This window comes from Sinohyriopsis cumingii, chromosome 10 (genome assembly GCF_028554795.1).
Source record: "Sinohyriopsis cumingii isolate HCF-2022 chromosome 10, ASM2855479v2, whole genome shotgun sequence".
Taxonomy (NCBI): domain Eukaryota; kingdom Metazoa; phylum Mollusca; class Bivalvia; order Unionida; family Unionidae; genus Sinohyriopsis; species Sinohyriopsis cumingii.
The window spans coordinates 111,336,595-111,360,670 of record NC_142970.1 but is presented as its reverse complement, the minus strand read 5'-3'; the positions used below and the strand labels follow the sequence as shown (position 1 = coordinate 111,360,670).

Here is a 24,076-nt window from a genome sequence, read left to right as displayed (position 1 = left end):
GCCGAAGTGCCTCTCTTGCGACTAGTTTTATTCTTCTTCTGTGGACTTTTCTTTTTCTGGGGACTTTTTCTCTGTTTCTTTTTCTGGGGGCTTCTTTTCTTTTTCCGGGGTGGTGGTGTCTGGTAAGAGGAGGGTCCTGCCACTGGAGAAGTTATTCTTCTTGGGGACTTGGTCTTTTTCTTTTTCTTCTTGGGGCTTCGTTGGACTTTTGTCTTGGGGATAACTTTGGGGGCATTAGGATCCCATCTTAAGAGTGAACGAATGATGACCCCTCCTAGAGTACCGCTCCCTCCAGGTTTCAAAATGATTTGTTTTTTGGTTTGAGTGTCGATGCGGGGATCGGCCAGTTGGACCAAAGCGACTTTGTTTCGATCGAAAAAGCGTTGGGTTTGATGAGGAATCTGAATGATTCCTTGGAGTAATTGACGTGCCGTCACCGTGAACCATCGTAAGACTTCTTTGAGACTAGCTTCTAAGACACGGGCTCGTGTTTGTGGATCTTTTTCTCGACTGATGCCATACAAGGCACGAATCAATTTGACGGGAAGATGCGACTGAAGGGACGTCATGTTCACACTGTGTGAGACAGACGAAAAAGGGTCTGAGGTTTTTATAGATTTTTTTCATGGGGAGTGAAATGAAGTCGAGGACGGAGACGTGTACAGGACAGGCCCTCCGTCTTGGCACCAGTGGTGAAACAAGTGGGTACGAAATCGCAAATCCTCGGGAGTCGTAGGTTTCAAATCGACGAGTAAATAGGCGTGTGGCGTTTGAGTGGCATCGTCGTACGCCTGAGTCAGCCAAGGCGTTCCTAACTGTTTGGCTAAGACTTGCACTTGCGATTTATCTCGAGGGCTTTTAAACAAGACCACGTAATGCGCATTGAGACTGATGGTACGATGGGCTTTACTTTGTTGAAACAAATTTTGGGTGATGTAAATGACACTGGCATTACGGTGATGCCCTTTGCGCGTGAACCACAATTTAATTTCTTCTTCGTCTTCTCCTAACATGTCGTCGAAAATGACCAAACGGGTTTGACGGGAGTCAGAGACGATGCCGTCGTCTTCTTTAGGAATGCCTTCCACAAACACGATGGAATCGCCTTGACTTTCTCGCAAGAGGCTGTACGCCGATTGCCACTCTTTGTAACACCACACGATCCGTTGAGGGGGCCGATCGATCAAATGATGTTTATGTTTGATCAAACGTTTGACGAATTCGGTTTTGCCTGAACCGCTAGGTCCAGCAATGAGCATGTTAAAGGGATGGCGAAGATACAAAGCCTCCCAACTGGCACGATCTAAGTGTTCGTCGATGACTTTGACAGTAGAGGAAGAGGGAGCAGAGACAGCAGAGGTAGCCATGGTGTGAGAAATGTCACTTGTGACACGAAAACAAACAAGACAAGAGTTTATATACTTTTTCAGAACACGTTTATTGAATGTTTTTTTTTTTTCAAACATGAATACGAAAGACAAAAATACATAAAAGCCAAAGGCTTAAGTACAAGGATAAAAGGCACATGATAACGATGAACGTGGAATAAACACAAGTGTCTGTACAACAATCACATCTTTTGGGTAATGTTCTAACCAGTTCAACAGGGGGTAAGGTCACACAAGTGTCCTCCCGAAAGGGTCTTTCAGGTCTGTCCACGACAGTCCTGTCCTGGGTGACGGGTTCTTCTGGCACCGTCACTAACACGGGTTGAAAAGTAACTTTTTTCCTTGAACAACTCTCGTGCATACTGGGCCACTTCTTGGGTCCAAGCCTCAAAATCCCATTCTTTCCAGGCACGGACATCTGTCCAATGGGGATGTAAGTCACAAGCTACACACACATCGTCATACACGTCTTGGGTAGCTAAAAGTTGACGAATCTTTTTTTCCCGTAGAGGTCGAGAAGTATCCAGATGAAAACGCAAGGCTTTGAGCAAAAGGAGTTTTTCGTGACCATTTAAGGCCATGGAGGTGGTAAATACTGATCGTAAAGAGTCCACAAAGAATCGGCTGGTAAACGAAATCCCAAAAAACAAGTCACTAAGACACACACCACTTGTCGTCCCAAATTGAATGGATACAGTTCTTGTAATAATCGATGGTAATGATCCACGGTTTGAATATGGTCATTGAGTTCCTTCCACGGAATCTGTTGGATGACATGTGACATAAGTCGTGGCATGGCAGCCTGTTTTTATAGTCTCTTTGTTTCGGAAACAATACACGTACTTTCTAGCCAGAGATCTTCGTTCTCCAGTAGGGAATCTAAATCTTGCATACTGTAACCGAAACTTCAGAGTTCGTTTAGAAGTTTCCTCTTCCTCTAAGTAGATTCCACGTAAAATATGTTGATAATCCTTTAACTTGTCTTCCTCAATGTATTGCTGTAGGTGAATCTCGAAGTAACCAAAATAATGAACATTTCGATCATTCACTAACTCAAAGTGTTGAACAAGGTCTGACCACTGAAAGAATTTCTAACGAATCAGTTCTCTTATACCATTCAGGTACCAGTGGTTAAAGATCTGGTGACGTAACGGATGCAATTGTTCTTTACGTTTCACTTGTATTTTGACCAGCTCTCGGTAAATGCGTTCTCTCAACTCCACAGGCAAAGCACGAATGTTCTCTTGTAAAGTATCCATGAACAGATTATTATGGTAAGAAGTTACTTCAATGTCTCGGTCCCACTAAGGGTAAGTAATGACAATTCGGTGACCATCGAGCATGTTCTACGTAGGCCGAATCTTGCGGTTCCCAGTGGTGAAGTGTCACATCGCAACTGAAGCACCTGACTTTATCTCCTTCGCCCAAGTAGAAAAATCCGGCTCTGGCTAATTCTTCGGGGGTCGGTCCTCCCAGATACTTTGGCCATTTTCCTTTGAACGATTGAAGACGATTTTCAAAGTCGCAGTATTCCGACAAACGCACAGGAAACGAATATTCGTTTTTCACAGGTTCGTTTCGATGAGGGTTGAGTGACATGGGCAGGAGTTTGCTCAGGGCTGGATGACATCCGTAAGGGGGTAGACGTGAAGGTGGACATTCCCCTTTAAAACGAAACCCAGTAAAATGTCCAAGAGGACGAGCAGCATCGCTTTCGCATCCCACAGGTTTGACACGCACAGCATCACTTTCCATGATAGGGGTAGGGGCACTAAAGTTCCCATGATGCTTTACGGCATCGCTCAGGTCACAAGGTACAGCATCGGTCCCATCGCAAGGCTCACAATCGCACTCGTCTGCAAACTCCGCTACGCAATTACAATGGTAACCACATGGACAATCGCAGTTTCCTTCCGGACATTTTCCGTCGCAATGCCTGGGTCTTATCTATCCAATATTAGTCACACTAGAGGAAGATACAACTTTTTTACAATCCCCAAACTGGAACGATGCCTCTTTCAAAGTATTCATCTTGTTTGCTCGGTCTTGGTAGTCACAATGAACTATCCGATCTTGACCATAGCCCCTTTTTATACTAGTCGCAATGCAGTCTCCAGCTTGTACATCTTTCCTTTTTTACGTTTTTTATGTCCTGTTCTGGAAGGTACCGTCTCTAAGGTACCGTCAACATTGTACCGTAGTGTGATGGGTGGAAAGGCCATAGAAAGGTAAGGGCAGTGCGGAGACCATCGAGTATGTTCCAGAATAGCTGAATCTTTATAGATACATAGATCCATTCGTAACTTCAGTCCACAAGCGAAACACTGTACCTCGTATCCCAATCCTGACTCAGGTCCCAAGTAGACAAATCCTGTTCTAGCTAAAACATGCGAAGAAGGTAATCCTTCCCTATCCGTAGACCATTTCTGAAACGTGTCCAATCGACGGGCACAATCACAATAGTCAGGTAAGAAGACTGGAAAATGGTAGGGTTTGAACTTGGAGTTCTCATCGGGTTTCTCACTCGATTCTTGCTGTGGCGAAGTCATCTTTCTGGTGGGGTAACTATCCTCTTACAACCAATGTTTTATACCAACGTGTCCATACGGTAAGGTGAAATGATTGGGAAGTCGAACTCGCTTCTGGTACACGATTTGATAGACTTTTTCCAAGGGCCGACTGACGATGTGGTGAGTGGGTAAACGTACAATCTTGTTCGGTTGGTAAGTGGTCACTTTAAAGTTTCCATCCTCTCCCGATTGCAAGGCTTCTTTCAATACCCCAAAGTTGACCACTCGACTGGTACGATAATTCAGAGTCAGTCCTTTCACTTTGCACGTCGTGTGCACTTCTCCTTGTTTGTCCCGGTATTCGTAGCCGTAATTTTTGGGACCGCCACTGACAAAACTTAGAATCTTGTCGTCGGGATGCTCGTCTGTCCAGGCTCCTAAACGGTCTCCTTCGATGTTAGGGTGATGTTGAATCGGGTGATGGATGTAAATGCAACTGTCCGTGTCAAAGTACAGGACGCGTTCTTCTAACAGTTCTAAAGCTTCGTACAATTTTAAGCGAGCATGGGCTGTCACGTAAGCCGCAATGATGACATTTCCAAAAGGGTCGTCTTGTACAAAGTCCAGATCTTCTTCGTAATTGACCAAGATCAAATTCTCTCGAACGACGTCCACGTGTTTCATGTATTTGGTTTTGTCGTGAATCATCTGGAAGTAGCGGGAAGGTTCTGTCAAATATTCCGTCTTGGGTAAACACGGTCGTTGTGCCATTTTACCCCACAAGCAATTTAACATCACTTTGGCAAACGATCGCCTGCCTTCGTTTTTCTCGATGTGGTCTAAAGTGATGCCTTCTTGTTCGTAGTATTTCTCTTTGAATTGTATTTGGTCTTCGGGAGTGTGACACCAGGAAGGATAGCCGCTGGCTTCTTGCTTCAGTTTCAAAAAGGCATCCACGTAGTCGGCGAAAATGCCTTTCTGCGTGGGGTCACCCTTGCGGTACTGTTGTGTCTTGGGAAAGTGGCAAATTTCGTACACTTCTAACAGTTGGTATCCCATGTCCAGAGCTTTGAACAATTCCACGCTGACCCAGGTTCCCGTCAAGGACCGTTCTTCCTGGGTGTGCTGACAAGGTTGATCTTGGTTGCACGTTTCGGCACAAGTACGGCACAATGGAAACATCAGTTTGCCTTGACAATGGTGAGGTAAGACGGGATGGTATAGGTTCGTGGGAGGCAAAACTTTACACTTGATCAAGCCTTCGTATTGTCGAATGTTTTTCAGGTCGATGTGTTCCGTCAGCAATTGCGGGTGCCCTACAGGAAAGCGACAATATTTGCACACGTAGGGATACAGCGAACACACGTCCAAGTATTTGATTTCTTCTCCGTTCTCTTCGTCGGCTTGGTACAGCAAACAGGTGGCATTGGTCCTTCCTCCGTACAAACTATCCCTCGGGTTCAGCGGGTCCATGAACTGGTAACTTTCCACGAGGCGTTTAAACTCGGGATCGGTTTTCAAGCGGTGATCGTATTCGTGTTCCCACATTTCCACCACTTGGTATCCTTGCTGTTCTAACTTTAGGCGTCGCTGACAAGTGTCCTGGTACAAGTCTTCCATGGTTCGTTGCAAAAACTGATTTTTAGTGCCACGGTCAGGGTAACAGACGGGACATCCGTGAAATAAGCAACCGTTAAACTCGTACACGATCTTGGGGTTTTCTAAGTCCCAGCCATCGACCGAATACGTTCCTATGGTCTTTTCGCCCCCTCCGTTGCGTGCATGCTGAATCCACTTGTCTTCCTTGTCGCACAAGTAATGTAACCAACGTAGGGCTTTGACCGAGTATTGACGCTTGACATAGTGGGTCGTTTGAGGACTGATGACAGCCACGGTGTTTTCAGGCATGAATCGTTGGCGGTACACTAAGGAACACGCTTTGGCAATGGTGCAAGCTTCTTTCAAAGGATCGACCCCTCCGTGTTCCATGAACAGTTCTCGAAATTTTCCACAGCAACGTCGTAAAATGTCCACGTCGGAACGACAATACTTTAGCATTTCTTCCTGAAAGTCGAAGGGGTCAGAGGCATGAGCCTGGTACCAAGCGTAGAAAGCTTCTCGTTGTTCGGTACGCATGTTGTCGGGGTCGTAATAGTGAGCCTCAGGTAAATGGGGTAGAACGGCGTGTTGATTGGCTTCCGTATTGAAAAAGTGTGGAAAGTACCCTTTAGCCATTTCTGTCATTCCAAACGTTTTAGGCATTCGACTCAAAGGCATGGCCAAATAGCTCATCGAATCTTTAAACTGTACTTGTCCCACTTGCATGAAAATGATTTTGGCTCCGTTCAAAGTGACTTTAGGACGCTCGGTGCCTTGTTCCGTATAGTACCTCAAAAGAAACTGTCCATCGTATCCGGAGAAATTGTGAGCCATCACTGTGGCATGGCGATGACAATCTCGGTAACGTTCGATGTCCTCTTGGCTCCACGTCTTGTCGACGGGGTCTAAGACCCATTGGGCAAAATCGGCTAACGTGTTTGGTCCCCGAAAGATTTTTTCACGCCCTCCGGGTATCTTGCTGCAGTGAGGGCAATGACTGAAGATAGGTTCTTGAATGCACTTCTCGCACGCTCGATGAGCCACGCAGAAATTAGGAATGTGAATGCCGGTTTCTTGCATACATTCGAAATCGAAAAAGATGAAATTGCCTTTCTTCTTGTGACCGTCCTCTTTCTCTGGTGGGGGTTGGTATTTTTGCACGTAACATTGGTGTTCCAAGTCCACGATGTGGTGACAAATGTGACATTTTTTCTTTCCTGAACATACGTGTGCCTTGGTATTATTGGTACGTATGACTTGTTCACACGTAGAGCACAATCTCAGCAGTTGACAAGCGCATTTCTTCTGTGAACCTTGCGTTTTCAGATGTTGTTGGTAACAGGTAGGGCTGACAAACGTGCGCAGACAAGTGGAACAAGGCACTGGTTCTTCGCTCAGACAGGGTGAAGAGGCCAAACATCCTGTGCATTTCGATCCACAATGCTTGTGTTGCTCTCGATTGTTATAACCATGGTCACATTTCTCACAGTAATAACCGTATTTCAGGAATCCGGTGATACTGGTAATGGTATCGAAATGTTCATCGTGATGATAAAGATGAATGTATTTTCCGTCCTTAAAGTCTTGGCCTCGAAACAACAGAGGTCCGCGTACTTCTTGAGGGTGCACTTTCAAGGTGTAGCGTGGAGCTAGGGTATCTTGCAATTTTTGCATCTCAGGAATGCCACAGGGTGTGTCTTTGGACAGGCCAGCTTGTTGCAACAGGAGTTCTGCTTCGTTTCGTTGTTTGGCTCGGTCCGATTGTCGAATAGTTTTCCAGGCTCTTTTCCATTCTACCGTGTCGTTCTTGTTGGCATAGGTTCGTCCCACCACGATGGCACGGGCTAAACACATCTGGTCATGAGAGTTGTTAATTAGGACGAGACTCTTTTTGGTGTTGCGAAGGTCGTCCACCAATAACATCTTTTTGCGTCCTGTCCCTTGAGGAGGAGAGACGTGGGTCATGTCCAGTGTGGCTTTACCATCGGTGATGTCAAACTGATCATTAGATTGTTGTACGTGTTGAATCTTGTCCATGACTTTGGAAGCAGTCAATTCTGCAGGGGTGCTAAACTCGATCCAAACAGGGGATTTCAAACCGTCGTGTTGTATGGAAAGTCTCAAACGATCGTCTTCTTTGGGTTGACATTGTCGCTTGAGTGCAGTGAGCAAAGAATCCCACACCTCAGTGATGAACACTTCTGCTTTCTCTAACGGCACTTCAGCCTTGAAATCTTTAAACTTCACCGTGTATTTGTAAGCCGTGGTTCTAAATTTTCTAGAGGAGCGCTTTTCCGTCTCTCGAATGGAATAGTACTTTTCAGGGTTGACAAAGGGTGGTGAACTTGGTTTAGAGGGTTCGGATTCTGGTTCACTCATGTCCTCTTCAAAATCACTGGCATGAATTTGTGCCAAGATTTCAGCCCTCGTACGAGGCGATAGATCACGTTTCTGCCTCTTACTTTCTTCTTCTTTCTTCTCGAATGAATGGGATCGTTTCATCTTGAAAGCAAAAAGTCAAATGACTTAAGTTCAAACACCATAAACTACTTTATAGTCATAGCAGACCAGCGTATATAAAAGGGTGTGTGTCTTGTCCTTTCACTATTCATTTCACTCTCAAGTCGAGCACAACGATGGAAGAGACTGACCAGATGGAACGTTTCGTCAGAGCTTTGCGAGGGGTCATTAGAAAATTTTCTTCAGACCAGCCTACGGACTACTCTCCTTCCTTTAGAGATAAAAGTCAAGATACTTGCTATATCTGTCAGAAGAAAGGGCATTGGTCTTCAGAGTGTCCAGACCGTAAAAAAAGAACAAAAACAGGGACTAAAAAAGACAAAAGTCAAGATACCTGTTATTATTGTAAAGAAAAAGGACATTGGTCTCCAGATTGCCCCAAAAAGAAACAAGAGGAGTCAGAAGAAAAGAGGAATTCTTCAGAAGAAGAGAGGGATTCTTCAGAGCAAGAGAGGGATTCTTCTGAAGAAGAAAGAAGACAGGTGAAGAAAAAGAAACAGGAGAAAAAAAGAAGAAGGGAAGAAAGCGAGGAGGAAGAAGAAGAGGAAATGAGTATGACGGTGAAGAAATTGAAAAAACAGAGAGACTAAACAAGGAGAAAAGAAGAAGTCAATGAACTTTTAATTAGAGTGTTGTGTTGTGAATTGGATTGTAAAAAATGGAGAAAAGAATAAATGAATGATAAAAGGTAAGTGTCTTTGAGTTATGATTTTAAAATAAGAACGTACACTCACGCACTCATAAACAGACACGTACCATAAGGGTAAAATGGGTGGGGTTTATTTTTTTTGAGTTATTGGCAAATTGAAATTGTATTTCTTTTCGAGAAATGTGGGTGGCCCTGAAAAGGGCCTTTTTTCTTCATGGTGAAAGGGTGAGTTTAAGCAATCAACTTTAACTGCCTTATGCCTTTGCCACGGCCAAGGCCTACTTCTGGACTGCGTAATGTTGATGATGATTGGGTTGAAATCACTAAGGGTGGTACGGTAGGCTTAGTCCCAGGGTTAACGTGTTTAGCTCGGGAAGGTCGTATTCTCTTCGGTCGTGATAAAGAAGTCTGATACATTTGTTTCAGACTTCTTAACTCCGCTAAAATGTCCAACAGTACCGTGACCGTTTGATTTTCACCCTCTTGTTTCTTTGCTGCTACTTCTTCTTGCTGTTGTTTTTTTCTTACCTCTTCTTCTTGTTGCTGTTGCTGTAGGAGAAAAGCCTGTTCCGCTTCCTTTTGTCGTTGTATAAATTTCTCCAATTCTTCTTTTTGTCTCTGTCTAAAATTTTCCACTTGCGGTAATGAAGAAGGTAACGAAGGTTCCGGAACAAATTCTTGCGAGGAGAGAAAATCCACAAAATCCCAATTCACCTCTTCTGAAAGTAAGTCCGAGTTCCCTTGGGCAGTCTCCCCTGCTGGTGCACCCCAATGGATCGTTTTCTGAGTTTCCGTCATGTTGAATCACTGTCGCATAGATTGACTGCACACAAGCGCTAGCGAATCTATATAGACTACGTGACGTCACAGACTGCTCTCTTCGGATTGGATGCGGGCTGACTGAATTCTGTAACGCGTGTTGGGATTGGTGAATGAACTCAATCCGTTTCAATCCTTTCTGTCCCTATAAATAAGCGCCGTTCACTGCATTGATTCACCTATTCTCGCAGCCTCAACATGTGGACAGACGTTGAATCTTCAACCCTTGTGTCAACAATGATGTTCAGGACGGACATGCTCATGTATGTCCGATCCAAGTGGACCGTTGTCTACAGGACCAACAGCAGTCTGTGGATAAGAAGAGTCTATATAGAGAGACAAGGTTGCCTCAAGAGGACTCTGATGTATGGCCCTGCTGTAAGACGAAGTTTGAGGAAAAGAAGATGTCGCAAATGCCCTCTATGTTAAGGGCATATTAACATAAACCAAAGGCCCTTTTCAGGGCCAGCCATATTTCTCGAAAAGAGATAGTCTTTGAATTGCCTACCCCTTTTTAAAAAAAATTTTTTTTTTTAAAAAAAATTTAAAAAAAAAAAAATCCCATATTCAATTCCCCTTGTCCCTAAACAAGCCCAAACTCTATTCCCATGTTAAATTTCCCTTGAGGCTAAAGTGTCCCACGATTTTTCGCCATGTTAAATTTCCATTGAGGCTAAAGTGCCCCACGATTTTTCTCCATGTTAAATTTCCATTGAGGCTAAAGTGTCCCAAGGGTGTTTTTAATGCTAATTCCCATTGAGGCTAAAGTGTCCCCCTTCACTACTTATGACTTAAAATAATCTCCAGAATATCGTGCGTGAAAGATTAAATTCTCAAAAGAAATATAACTCTCCCACTGCATTTAAAATGAGTAATCCTTTTGATAAGGTCAGTGACGAGGATAATACAGATCAGGCTAATTAAACAAAAGTTACTGGATCATAAATATAATAACGCAGAAGAAGAGAGAGGCAAGCACGCGAAACAATCTTATAAAGCTGTTGCGACAGGCTACGAAGCAAAGGCGATTGTTGACATTTACCAGCCCTCCAGGACATTTGATGTCAAAGAATTCCAACGAACACAGTCTGGTCCTATTCGAGTTGGCGTAGTGTTCACAGCCTGATACTCTGAGCTCATTTGGGCACACGAGGGACTAGAAATTAGCTTATTTGCGTTGACAAAGGTGTTTGATGATGCCAGTGATGTCAGTAACGAGTTATTGTATCCGATAAATTAATTACCAGAAAATCGTGCAATGTACTTTGTAAAGCTGGCTATCAACATAGCCTTGAAATCGGTGTTATACCTGATGCTGAGGAAGAAATAAAAAAAAGCTGCGAAGGGTCAAGTGAAATATAAGTAGTAATGTGGGGAACACTAGGGACAATGGGACTTACCATTACAAACATGGTCCCGGCACTCTGGGGACAATGGGAATTTAACATGGGGAATACAGGACCGGAACTTTGTGGACAATGGGAATTTAACATGGTTGGTCAGTCAAGGAAAATGTGAATTTAACATGGGGAAAACAGGACCGGAACTTTAGGGAAAATGTGAATTTAACATGGTGGGTCTGTCTAGGGACAATGGGAATGGAACATAGGGAATTTAACAGGAGTGGGTCTATAGAGGGACAAAAAGTATTGGGTCTGTCTAGGGACAATGGGAAAAATACAAGAGACAATAGACAATAGACCACAGACAAGAGGCAAACACTGATACAACAGTTTAAAAAAATTTGAGGGAGGCAAGAAAGTCATTTATTTCCGAGGCCTATAAGAGGCCCTGAAAAGGGCCTTGGGTTTATGTTAACATCATTCCGTTAACACAGAGGGCACGGTATAGGTCTTCTTCGTTTCCTCAAACTTTGTGTGATTTCTGGTCCGTAAATCAAAACTCTTTAAAGAGCCTTGTCTCTCCACATAAATTCTTCCGCTCCAAACGCTTGTATCCGTCATCCTGACAATGATCCACGATGATCTGACATACATAGGTAAGTCCGTACGAAACAGAATTGACAATACGAGAGTAGAGGATTCTACGTTGGTCCACATGTTCGTGACGACAACAGGTGAAGGAATGCAGCGAACTGCGGTTATTTATAGGAGAAGGGAGAATCGAAACGGATTGAGTTGGTTGACCAATCCAAACACGCGTTGCAAAATTCAGTTACCACACGGAGTCATTCGTCCAATCCGAAGACAGCAGTCTGTTACGTCACATTCCCTATATAGAGGCGTTAGCGTCTGTGAGCAGTCAGTCCAATCGACACCGTTTTCAATCATGACGGAAACTAAGAAGACGATGAATTGGGGTGCACCGGTCGTGGAGACGAGAAGCGATGAAATAGCACCAACTACCAAAGTTAACACGCACCTACTTCTAGAAGAAGCTAATTTTAATTGGGATTTTGTGGATTTTCTTACCTCGCAAGAATTTGTTCCGGTACTAGTACCTTCTCATTCTTTACCACTCGCTGATCATTTCAAACAGAGACAGAAAGAAGAATTTCTGAAATTTATACATCAGTAAAAGGAAGCAGAACAAGCTTTTCTTCTTCAACAACAGCAAGAAGCAGCGAAGAAACAAGGTAGTGAAAGTCAAACGGTCTCGGTACTCTTAGACATTTTAGCAGAGTTAAGGAGTCTGAAACAAACGTATCAGACGTCTTTATTACGACCGAAGAGAATAAGACCTTCCCGAGCTAAACATCCCAACCCTGTGACTACGCCTGCCGTACCACCCCCAGTGATTTCTACCCAATCATCATCGACAGAAGGCAAACCAGAAGTAGGCCTTGACCGTGGCAAAGGATTAAGGCAGTTAATGTTGATTTAAACAAATCAAAGGGCCACCCACTTCTCTCGAAAAGAGATAGTATTTCAATTGCCAGCATCAATTAAAACTCAAAAAAATCCTGTTTTATCCCTCATGTACGTGTGAAACTACGAGTACATGAGTGTAGGTTCTTATTGTAAAAGTCAAAACTAAGAGGCACTTACGTTTTATGCCTGGTCTGTTGTGATCCAATTTTTACAATTCACATCACAAGTTCATAAGCTTCTTTTGTATCTGTCTTCACTTTCTCTGTTTTTTAAATTTCTTCACTGTCACAGTTTTTTCCTTCACTTATTCCTCACCTTCTTCACGTCTTCTTTTTTTCTCCTGTTTCTCTTTCTGCACGTGTCTGGGTTCTTCCTTGGGGGAGGGTACCTCTACTTCTTCCTGTCCATAACTCCTCTCTTCTATTTCTTGCTCCTGTTGTTTCTTAGGGCAATCTGAAAACCAATGTCCTTTTTCTTGAGACAATGATAACAGATATCTTGACTTTTGTCTCTTCTAGCCCCTGTTTTGCTTTTTTGACGGTCTGGACACTCTGAAGACCAATGCCCTTTCTTCTTACAGATATAGCAAGTATCTGGACTTTCATCTCGAAAGGAGGGTGAGTAGTCCGTCGGCTTGTCTGAAGAACATTTTCTGATAACCCCTCGCAAAGCTTTGATCAAAAGTTCGATCTGTGTAGGCTCTTCCATTGTTCTGCTCGGTTTGAGAGTGAAATGAATAGTGAAAGGCAAGACACACCCCCTTATATATACGCTGATCTGTCATGGATATAAAGTGACCCATGGTGTTTAACATGTAGTCATTTGACTTTTTGCAGTCAAGATGAAAGGATCGCATCAATTCGTGAAGAAGAAAGTAAGAGGCAGAAGCGTGATATATCGCCTTGTACAATAGCTGAAGTCTTGGCACAAATTCATGCAAGTAATTTTGAAGATATGAGTGAACCTGAATCCAGACCCAGAGAGTCTTCACCTAACCAAAGTTCACCAGTAAACCCTGAAAATCATATTCGAGAGACGGAAAAGCGCTCCAATGCTTACACTTACAGGGTGAAGTTTAAAGATTTCAAGTCCGACGTACCGTTGGAGAAAGCAGAAGGGTTCATCACCGAGGTGTGGTATTCTTTGTTAACCGCACTGAAGCGAAAATGTCAAGCCAAAGAAGACTATCGCTTGAGACTATCCATACATCACGACAGCTTGAAATCCCCTGTTTGGATCGAGTTTAGCAGTTCCGCAGAACTGACACCTTCTAAAGTTATCGACAAGATTCAACACGTGCAACAATCTAATGACCAATTTCACATCACCGATGGAAAAGCGACACTGTCCATGACCCACGTCTCTCTTCCCCAAGGGACTGGACGCAAAAAGGTCTTATTGTGGACGACCTTCGTAACATCAAAACAAGCCTCGTCCGAATTAACAACCCTCAAGACCACATGTGTTTAGCCAGGGCTATCGTGGTGGGACGAACCTATGCCGACAAGAACGACACGGTATAATGGAAAAGACACTGGGAGAACATTCGAAAATCGAACCGAACCAAACAACGAAGTGAAGCAGAACTCCTGTTACAACAAGCCGGCCTGTCCAAAGAGACACCCTGTGGCATTCATGAAATGCAAAACGTGCAAGATATCCTAGCTCCACGCTACACCTTGAAAGTGTACCCTCAAAGAAGTATGCGGACCTCTGTTGTTTCGAGGCAAAGATTTTAAGGATGGAAAATACATTCACGTCTATCATCACGATGAACATTTCGATGCTATTACCAGTATCACCGCATTCCTGGGATACAGTTATAACTGTGAGAAATGTGACTATGGCTATAACAATCGAGAGCAACACAATCATTGTGGTTCGAAATGCCCAGGATGTTTGGCCTCTCAACCCTGTCTGGAGAAAGGACAAGAACGAGTACATTGCCCTGCTTTTCTGTGCACTTTTGTCAGCCCTGCCTGTTACCAGCAACTTTTGAAGACACAAGGTTCACAGCAGAAAAGTGCTTGTCAACTTCTGAGATTGTGCCCCACTTGTGGACAAGGCATACGTACCAATAATGCCAAGGCACACGTATGTTCAGGAAAGAAATTCACTAGAGATACTCTTTTTTAGAAAATAGTTTGACCATGAATGTTAGTTTATAAACACCAGTTGTTGAACTAAATCCTGACCTTGTTTCAGAATTTGTAGGCAGACACTCTAACCACTAGACCACCGGAACGGTCTGTGAAAGTTTAAAAAAACATCAACATCGTTAAAGCAAAATACAATACATACCTTTACAATAACTATAGAATTAACTTATATGAAAAAGCAAATAGTTTAATATGAGAAAAAAGCTGCATTACATAATGTAACTCCATAGAGAGGTGATTTGAGACAGCGCTCATGACTTTACAATGAAAGTAGACCGCTCCGGTGGCTTAGTGGTTAGAGCGTCCATCTCGGATGTGGGAGGTCGTGGGTTTGATCCCCGCCCGAGTCATACCATAGACTTACAAAAATGGTACTAACAGTTGCCTCGCTTGGCATTCAGCACTAAGAGATAAGTGTTAGGACTGGTTGGCCTGGTGTCAGGATAATGTGACTGGGTGGGACATGATGCAACATGTCTGCGGCATGATGCCCCAGTGCTAGACATCACTATAAACTGTCACATTGCAGACATCGTAGCAATATGACCGAAACATCGTTAAAGCTACGTTAAAAATCCAAATCACACACACACACACACATACACAATGAAAGCAGGATGAGATTTTTCATTACGACTTAATCAGCATCGTAAAGGCTTTCACAACAAATAATGCGAACCACATAAATGAACGCAAAATTATGATTACTGATTCTTTAAAGGTGGAATGTTTAATCGAAATACAGTTATTCTTGACTAGGGTGCTACAGTGTCAGTTTGTGACAGTGCACAAGTCTGGTTTATGATCATCAGCATGTAACTTTACTTTTCAAATCTAACAAAACATTTAGGATATACCGCAAGTTGCATCTGATTATGGAATTGCAAGCCATACGGATCATTAAATCATGCTTCATTTATTTATGTTTGGTATTAACTTGGTGGCATACACAAATTTTGTGTAGACATAGGCAATCACAACTGCACCGCTACCAACAGCCAATCCTGTGTAGGTCAGCCGTTTTAGAAAAGTTTGAAAATTCCTCATTTTCTACCAGTGACGTATCATAACGCATGTAAATTCTGGAAGAAAAAAATTATGACACTGATGCCTTTAATGACTACAGTTTGCACACACCAAATACATTTTTTAACTTCTTTCATACTTTAATACCAAACAACTACCTTGATACTTCAGTTCCTAAATAGCTACCCTGATACTTCAATTGACTAAATGGCTACTTTGATACTTCAATTGACTAAATAGCTACTTTCATACTTCAATTGACTAAATGGCTACTTTGATACTTCAATTGACTAAATAGCTACTTTGATACTTCAATTGACTAAATAGCTACTTTCATACTTCAATTGACTAAATAGCTACTTTCATACTTCAATTGACTAAATAGCTACATTGATACTTCAATTGACTAAATAGCTACTTTGATACTTGAATTGACTAAATAGCTACCTTGATACTTTAAAGGACTAAACAGCTACTTTGATACTTCATTTGACTAAATAGATACTTTGATACTTTAAAGGACTAAACAGCTACTTTGATAATTCAATTGACTAAATAGCTGCCTTGATACTTCAATTGACTAAATAGCTACATTGATACTTCAATTGACTAAATAGCTAAATTGATACTTCAATTGCCTAAATAGGTACCTTGATACTTCAATTGACTAAATAGCTACCTTGTTACTTCAATTGACTAAACAGCTACTTTGATACTTCAATTGACTAAATAGCTACTTTCATACTTCAATTGACTAAATAGCTACTTTCATACTTCAATTGACTAAATAGCTACTTTCATACTTCAATTGACTAAATAGCTACTTTGATACTTGAATTGACTAAATAGCTACCTTGATACTTTAAAGGACTAAACAGCTACTTTGATACTTCATTTGACTAAATAGATACTTTGATACTTTAAAGGACTAAACAGCTACTTTGATAATTCAATTGACTAAATAGCTGCCTTGATACTTCAATTGACTAAATAGCTACATTGATACTTCAATTGACTAAATAGCTAAATTGATACTTCAATTGCCTAAATAGGTACCTTGATACTTCAATTGACTAAATAGCTACCTTGTTACTTCAATTGACTAAACAGCTACTTTGATACTTCAATTGACTAAATAGCTACTTTCATACTTCAATTGACTAAATAGCTACTTTCATACTTCAATTGACTAAATAGCTACTTTCATACTTCAATTGACTAAATAGCTACTTTGATACTTGAATTGACTAAATAGCTACCTTGATACTTTAAAGGACTAAACAGCTACTTTGATACTTCATTTGACTAAATAGATACTTTGATACTTTAAAGGACTAAACAGCTACTTTGATAATTCAATTGACTAAATAGCTGCCTTGATACTTCAATTGACTAAATAGCTACATTGATACTTCAATTGACTAAATAGCTAAATTGATACTTCAATTGCCTAAATAGGTACCTTGATACTTCAATTGACTAAATAGCTACCTTGTTACTTCAATTGACTAAACAGCTACTTTGATACTTCAATTGACTAAATAGCTACTTTCATACTTCAATTGACTAAATAGCTACTTTCATACTTCAATTGACTAAATAGCTACTTTCATACTTCAATTGACTAAATAGCTACCTTGATTCTTCAATTGACTAAATAGCTACTTTGATACTTCAATTGACTAAATAGCTACCTTGATACGTTAAAGGACTAAACAGCTACTTTGATAATTCAATTGACTAAATAGCTGCCTTGATACTTTAAAGGACTAAATAGCTGCCTTGACACTTCAATTGACTAAATAGCTGCTTTGAATCTTGAATTGACCAAATAGCTACTTTGATACTTGAATTCACTAAATAGCTACTTTGATACTTTAAAGGACTGAATAGCTACCTTGATACTTCAATTGACTAAATAGCTACCTTGATACTTTAAAGGACTAAACAGCTACTTTGATACTTTAATTGACTAAATAGCTACCTTGATACTTCAAATGACTAAATAGCTGCATTGATACTTCAATTGACTAAATAGCTACCTTGATACTTCAGTTGACTAAATAGCTACTTTCATACTTCAATTGACTAAATAGCTACTTTGATACTTTAAAGGACTAAACAGCTACTTTGATACTTGAATTGACTAAATAGCTACCTTGATACTTTAAAGGACTAAATAGCTACCTTAATACTTCAATTGACTAAATAGCTACTTTGATACTTCAATTGACTAAATAGCTACCTTGATACTTCAATTGACTAAATAGCTACTTTGATACTTCAATTGACTAAATAGCTACCTTGATACTTCAATTGACTAAATAGTTACCTTGATACTTTTATGGACTAAATAACTACCTTGATACTTTAATAATAAATAACTACTGTGACAATATAACGTACAAAATAACTACATTGATACCTTAATGGAATAACAACTACCTTGGTACTTTAATGGACCAAAATGTTTTTGCTGTTTGGGGTTCATGAAGTACAAGTGAGAGCTAATTACAGGTATCCAATGAAATACGAAGAATAGAAATAGTACTATTCCCCATTTATATGTAGTGTGGTCGGCTTTTCTGCACAAATATTTATAACGTTTGATTGAACAAAGCAGACAATTTTCATTAAGTAAAGGGACTTGCTTAAAAATCTCCAGTAGGGAGCAGAATATTGATAATTTAAAAGTCCCTTTCCAGAACATCAAAATAAAAAATGCTGCATTTTGTTGGTGGGCTCAAAGTTTCTTTCAGGCAAATTTGTCAAACACTTATCTTTGTACATGCCAACAGGAAATGGGAAGTGCATGATCTAGACTTAGAGATGCTCTATGTATTAAGTTATCTTAATTTTTAAGCTTTGACTGACTAATGTACTGAATACTTTACTCCCTAGATCGTGTGTGCATGTGATTTGGATTTTTATTGTAGCTTTAACAATATTTCAGTCATATCGCTACAATGTCTTCATTGTGGTAGTTTATAGTGATGTCTAGCACTGGGGCATCATGCCGCAGACATGTAGCACCATGTCCCACCCAGTCACATTATCTTGACACCAGTTCAACCAGTCCTAACACTAACTTCGTAATGTGCAAATAATGCAGTTGTGTATTACAGATAGCAATAATACAAACCCTGCCAGCAAATGCTGCAACATTAGCAGTTTAATTTGTTGGTAACAGATGCTCTGATGATGCAAGACTTCAGAAAAACAGTTTAAATGAGAAATGGCGAATACAAAACAAAAGAACTAAATTTGTATATTTAAGTCCTAGCTGCAAAGGTATTCACAGTACACAGTATCATGTGTATGTATGAATATGCATGTTTCAGTACTCAAGAGTTTAATTAATACCGTATTTCCTTCTGTTTAATTTCAGTTTTGCACTGGTCCAGACTATTACTGATCCACACTATAAATGCTCCAGATTAATTCTAGTTCAATGGACTCAGATTCACCTTTACAGAATAATATATTTGTTGTTTCAATAAATGTACTGGAGTTCAGACAATCACCTTTTTGCAGATTTTATTGGGACTGCTTATCTATCTGTTTAGATGTGCATGATCAGTGTTGCTCATAAAATCACAATGGTAGGGGCCACTGTTCCACACTCCAAATATGGAGGACACACACTTTTAGACTGACAAAGGAAAATTTTGTACATAAATCACTAACAGTCTTAATAACAAGAGATACTTTTATTTGCTTGGACCATTTTGCCACCTTAATATTGTTGTCAGCAGCGTGATATCACATTTATCTTTGACACTTACTTTAATGGAATAGAAGTTTTATCACTGCTCAAATCACTCATTAACACGTTAACATATATGAATATTGGGCTGAAATGAAATGAGCTGCAACATAGAAGTTTCTGCTGTGGATCTTACTCTCATGCTTATTATCTACCAGCATTTACTATAATGAATACCTGTTTTCTGATTTACTTTTACTTCCAACTAACAAATCATTAATTAAATGACAAATTGTATACTTTCATAAATTTAGCCTCTTTTGTCAATATTTCAACCCCAAAATAAATTATGGCTTACTCACCATGTAGGTGACTTTAACCTGGAAAATACTTTACACCATTGACTGTAAAACACTGTACATTACAGCGCAGCTTGTCTGACTACCTAAAGCATGAATATTTTCATTGCCAGATACATTGTTTTAAAAATATATTCACTACCATCTGACAGTTTCTACCATCTTTTGTGACTTATAATGGCCGTTGTTACCATCAACAGAGACGTGAATGGACATCATCTAATGAAAGGCTTTAGGCATATCTTTAAATAAAAAAATTCTGACTAAAAAGCATGACTGGAAAGGGTGGTATGCCCAAAGGGTCAAGATTTGGGGGACACATGCTAAAAAATTTAAAGTGACACTCAAGCACACACTCATTGTGCAACACTGCTTATAATATGTAGATGTAAATACATATTCATGTTAAAACTATTCACCTTTAACCTGATTTGTACTTCATGGACCTCCAAATTTGTAATATGACACCAAGTTTTGATACCAGAGCTTGTTACTTTTACTCAGGCTGACCCTCACTTCTGACACCAAGCGGATTTTATACTCTCAAAGTAGGGGATACACTATAAGACGACCTTATGATTTGCCAATCAAAACACAGCTTACAAATTTTGGACATGCAAAAAATCGAATTCAAAAGATATTAGTACAAGAGGTGGAAGGTATTAATGATATACCATAGAGTTTTGGGGGAGTAACAGACTTGCCAACCCTGACGAGACTGTCTCAGTAAAGCAGTTGATTTTTTTAAATAAGTTTGACCAGTTTTCAGTAAGGTGTAACAAAATAGCATAAACTGCTATTATAAAGCTGGAAAACGTATTTGAATGTTTTGTATTTGAAACATACAGTGACGGTAAACATTATATTCAAGTGAAAAGTTTGCAAAGTAAATGAGACCTTATTTACCACTAGTACAGTTGAACAAACTTCAGTTCCAAAACCTAAGCAGCTCAATGGTTTGCTTCTATCTCTCAACTTGATGTAATTCTTAGAATTGTTTGCCATTTCATCTAACGAAGGAAATCATATCTCCCACTATAAGACATACCCAGATTGACAAGTGATGCCCAACAAATGTAATTGTGGCCCTTGCAAAAATCTGAATATTCCTTTTTATTATTCTGTGTTCATTATTTACAGTTTTTCAGGGATTAGTTTTATTTTGTTTTCAATAAGCATCTATGCCATTTTTAAAAATTCTATAATCATACAGATGAGTTGCATCAAAATATATGTGCAATTTAAAGCTTCTGATGTACTGCTGTAAAGTTAGTGTGGTTCCCTAACAACTCAGTATTTCCCTTTACCATCATTTGTGCTTCATAGACCCCACATTTTTAATTTGACACCCAATTTTGATATAAAAAATTTGTTTTTTACTCAGTCTGACCCCAAGTTTTGACATCAAGGAGATTTTCCACTCTCAGTCTTGCACCCTTAGGGGATACTCTGCAACTGCAATAATTATAATATGAAACCTGGATCCAAATCAAACACGAACGAACCAATTATCCAGATTTCGGCAACAAACATTTTTCCATAGTTTTTGTTTTTATTCCATACTTACGTATTCGAGCGTCATTTTCATAAGACTTACTGCAAAATTATAACGGTTGGCAGGTCTGTAGTATGTACCAAGGTGCTTTGTTTTCACTGTACCAGTACTTTGATAATATCTGTTAGTAGGATATAATACAATATTCCAGAGTAATCTCATTGCGAATTTAGTGAAACTAACAGTATGGTTTTAGTTTACTAAGCCAAAAACATTTTTAAAAAATGATTATTTGTTTTACCAAACAGTTGTCTTATATCACAAATTCATCTTTAATTTTTTAAGTATAATTACATGATCCTTTTATCATATGACACATGTTACATATGCCAAGATGAATACCAAATGGGTTCGTGTGCAAGATATTCATGCCAAATCCAAATTTTTGGACAAAATTTTTTTTATATGCATATTTACTAGTGTATGAAATGTGTTATGCACAAGTATTTCTTTGTAAGACACGCAAATAATCCTAATATTTTCACGTGACCAATTCTTTTCTGTTTGAATTCCTAAAACAAATGTGCTATACAGTGGTATATATCAGTCATGTCCAGAAATACAGTGGTACCAAATTTGTTTCCCCCTCTAATCATTACTAACTTTAATTTATCCCTTACACAAAATTAATATTTTATTTGATGGTTAACATGTGGACTTGGAATTCCAAATGGCAGAAGAACATGAATTTTATCAGTGCCTGTCAGATCTCTATTATATTGGAGATCTTAGTCTAAATCAGACTGAACTATTCAGCTGCAAGTTATAATAGAAGTCATGTATGTGTTCACTACTATTTCAGTAAAGGGTGTCATTTTTGAGAATTTGATTATACATACATTTAAGTATTGATTCTTCATTTATTTGGATGCTCTTCCATCCATATTCTATTGGAAGGTCATTATTTTTATACCCCAACAAACACATAAGGTAAAACTGAATGTTAAAGCACACAAACATTTTTATCAACATAAAGGTGAGATCCAGTACAAATCGGATTGAATGTCATGTGCTGTGATATCACAATGAAAGCTACACATGTTGAAAATAAAACATTCCCATGTCCCGATATTGCGACGATATTATTACAAGTTACATGGATCATGTAGGCATTCAACACCGACTATGTAAACATCCATAGCAATGAAAAATGTTCGTCTGTAAGTTTCTTGACGACACTTAAGGTGCAGGGCATTCAAATATCAATACTGATTAGACTTTGGTTAAATTATATTAGTATTTATTTTCAGCAAAACAATCAATATTGTATTTAAGATGAATCAAATTCGCCTACATTGTATTATTAAAGTGACTTGCAAATTAACAGGTAAATTTATGTTTTTTTTTTCATGCAACTGATATTTTTGTTTATGTAATACTAGGCATCGTACTTATAGACTTTCTTTCCAATGGCAGATTTTAAATAATATGGCTTAATCCTGAAATCAATATTTACAGAAGTCATAAGTTATTGATGACTAATTATTACTACACTATTTCTAAACATTCTGGGTACATTTCTCGCAATTGTTAAATTGTTTATTAAAATGTTACCTATTGGTTAATTAGATATTTATCGTGAAGGTCTGCACTCGTCTTCTGCAACAACAATGACCTTGACTTTCACCAATTGGATTGAGTACTGGAACGAAATTAAATAATTTGTTATAAGTTATTATTAACTGACATATTACTGGAATATAAATATAATAACATAAAGATAACTATATATTGTAAATTGTGTAATTCATCGTATCGTAAGAATACGAACATAAATATTTTTTTATATTTAATTCGAAGACACATGAAACAAAGAGAGGTAACTTTCACAAGCACAATATTAGAGGGAGGTTAGTTTAACCAGAAAGGAAAATTTTGATGGCTCTCTGTCTCTGTATGTCTGCCTCTCTCTCTCTCTCTTTCTCTCTCTCTCTCTCTCTCTCTCTCTCTCTCTCTCACACACACACACACACGCATTGTATATACTATGCTTTTAAAGCGGACATGGAGCAACCAATATTGTTTGTGTGTTTCTGACAAACGCCATTAATCTCCTTTACTAGAATAATCGGTTTTGACGCAATTGAGCTCTTACCTTCACCTTTTCAAAATCTATTTTTTGCTGAAATATTTTTCTTTAGAAAAGTTCTTTTAGTAAAGAATGCGTGTATAAGTATAATGATATATTTTTTGGTACTTGTATTGACTTGGTTACAACCGATCAATCCCATGTCGGAAACGAAGGGTTTTATGTTTTGTGTTTTGACGCACTTTGTGAGTGTGCGACCTCAGGCCACAGAAAATTTCTTCTGTGAACCGTATAACCGTTCATTTGTTTAAATTACATTTCTTACTACAGATGATATAACGTTATAACATTCTGAACCAACCTTAGTGCATAGAATTCTTAGCAATGATTGGTTCACATACGTATTCACTGAAGAGCAGAAAATGTTAACAATCTATGCAGTTTTGTAAAATCTAAAGTCTACCATTTTAACGCATAACAACATTGCTTATAAGCATTTCAGTGTAAATCCCTGTGAAACATTCTATTGAACTTGGTATTATTTGTTTTCACAGTATCTTCATCATGTTGAAAAACCTTGAAGTGAACTGATCATTGTCTGACAGAGTATCTTCCTGATTTGATAAACCTTGACATGAGTGGATCATGGACTTAAGCCATCTTCTTATATCATTTATACCTGACTGTTGTACATGTGGTCATTGTCAATTGTAACATTGATTAACTCGTTACTTGGATTTACGTCGCGTGCACCCAAAAGGGCATATAGCAGTGCCGACTGGTCTATTCCCACACAGCGGGATGATAAATGTTCCAGGGGGAAGGAATCAGTGCCACAACCCCCAGGCATTTATGTGCTCAAGGAGCACTGCTAATTTAGCCATCAGGTCGTAGGACTATATGTCTCTAATGACCTGAATGAAGGG

General features: G+C 39.5%; 1 long non-coding RNA gene across 1 annotated transcript in view; it reads right to left on the bottom strand.

The window, feature by feature from the left end:
- The window catches only part of LOC149791027 (uncharacterized), a 34,985-nt gene extending 12,222 nt beyond the window's left edge, over positions 1-22,763 (bottom strand). The window contains exon 1 of the long non-coding RNA XR_016423651.1: positions 22,676-22,763. This is a non-coding gene — a long non-coding RNA (uncharacterized LOC149791027). The remainder of the gene's footprint in view (positions 1-22,675) is intronic.
- Between the last annotated feature and the right edge of the window lie 1,313 nt (positions 22,764-24,076).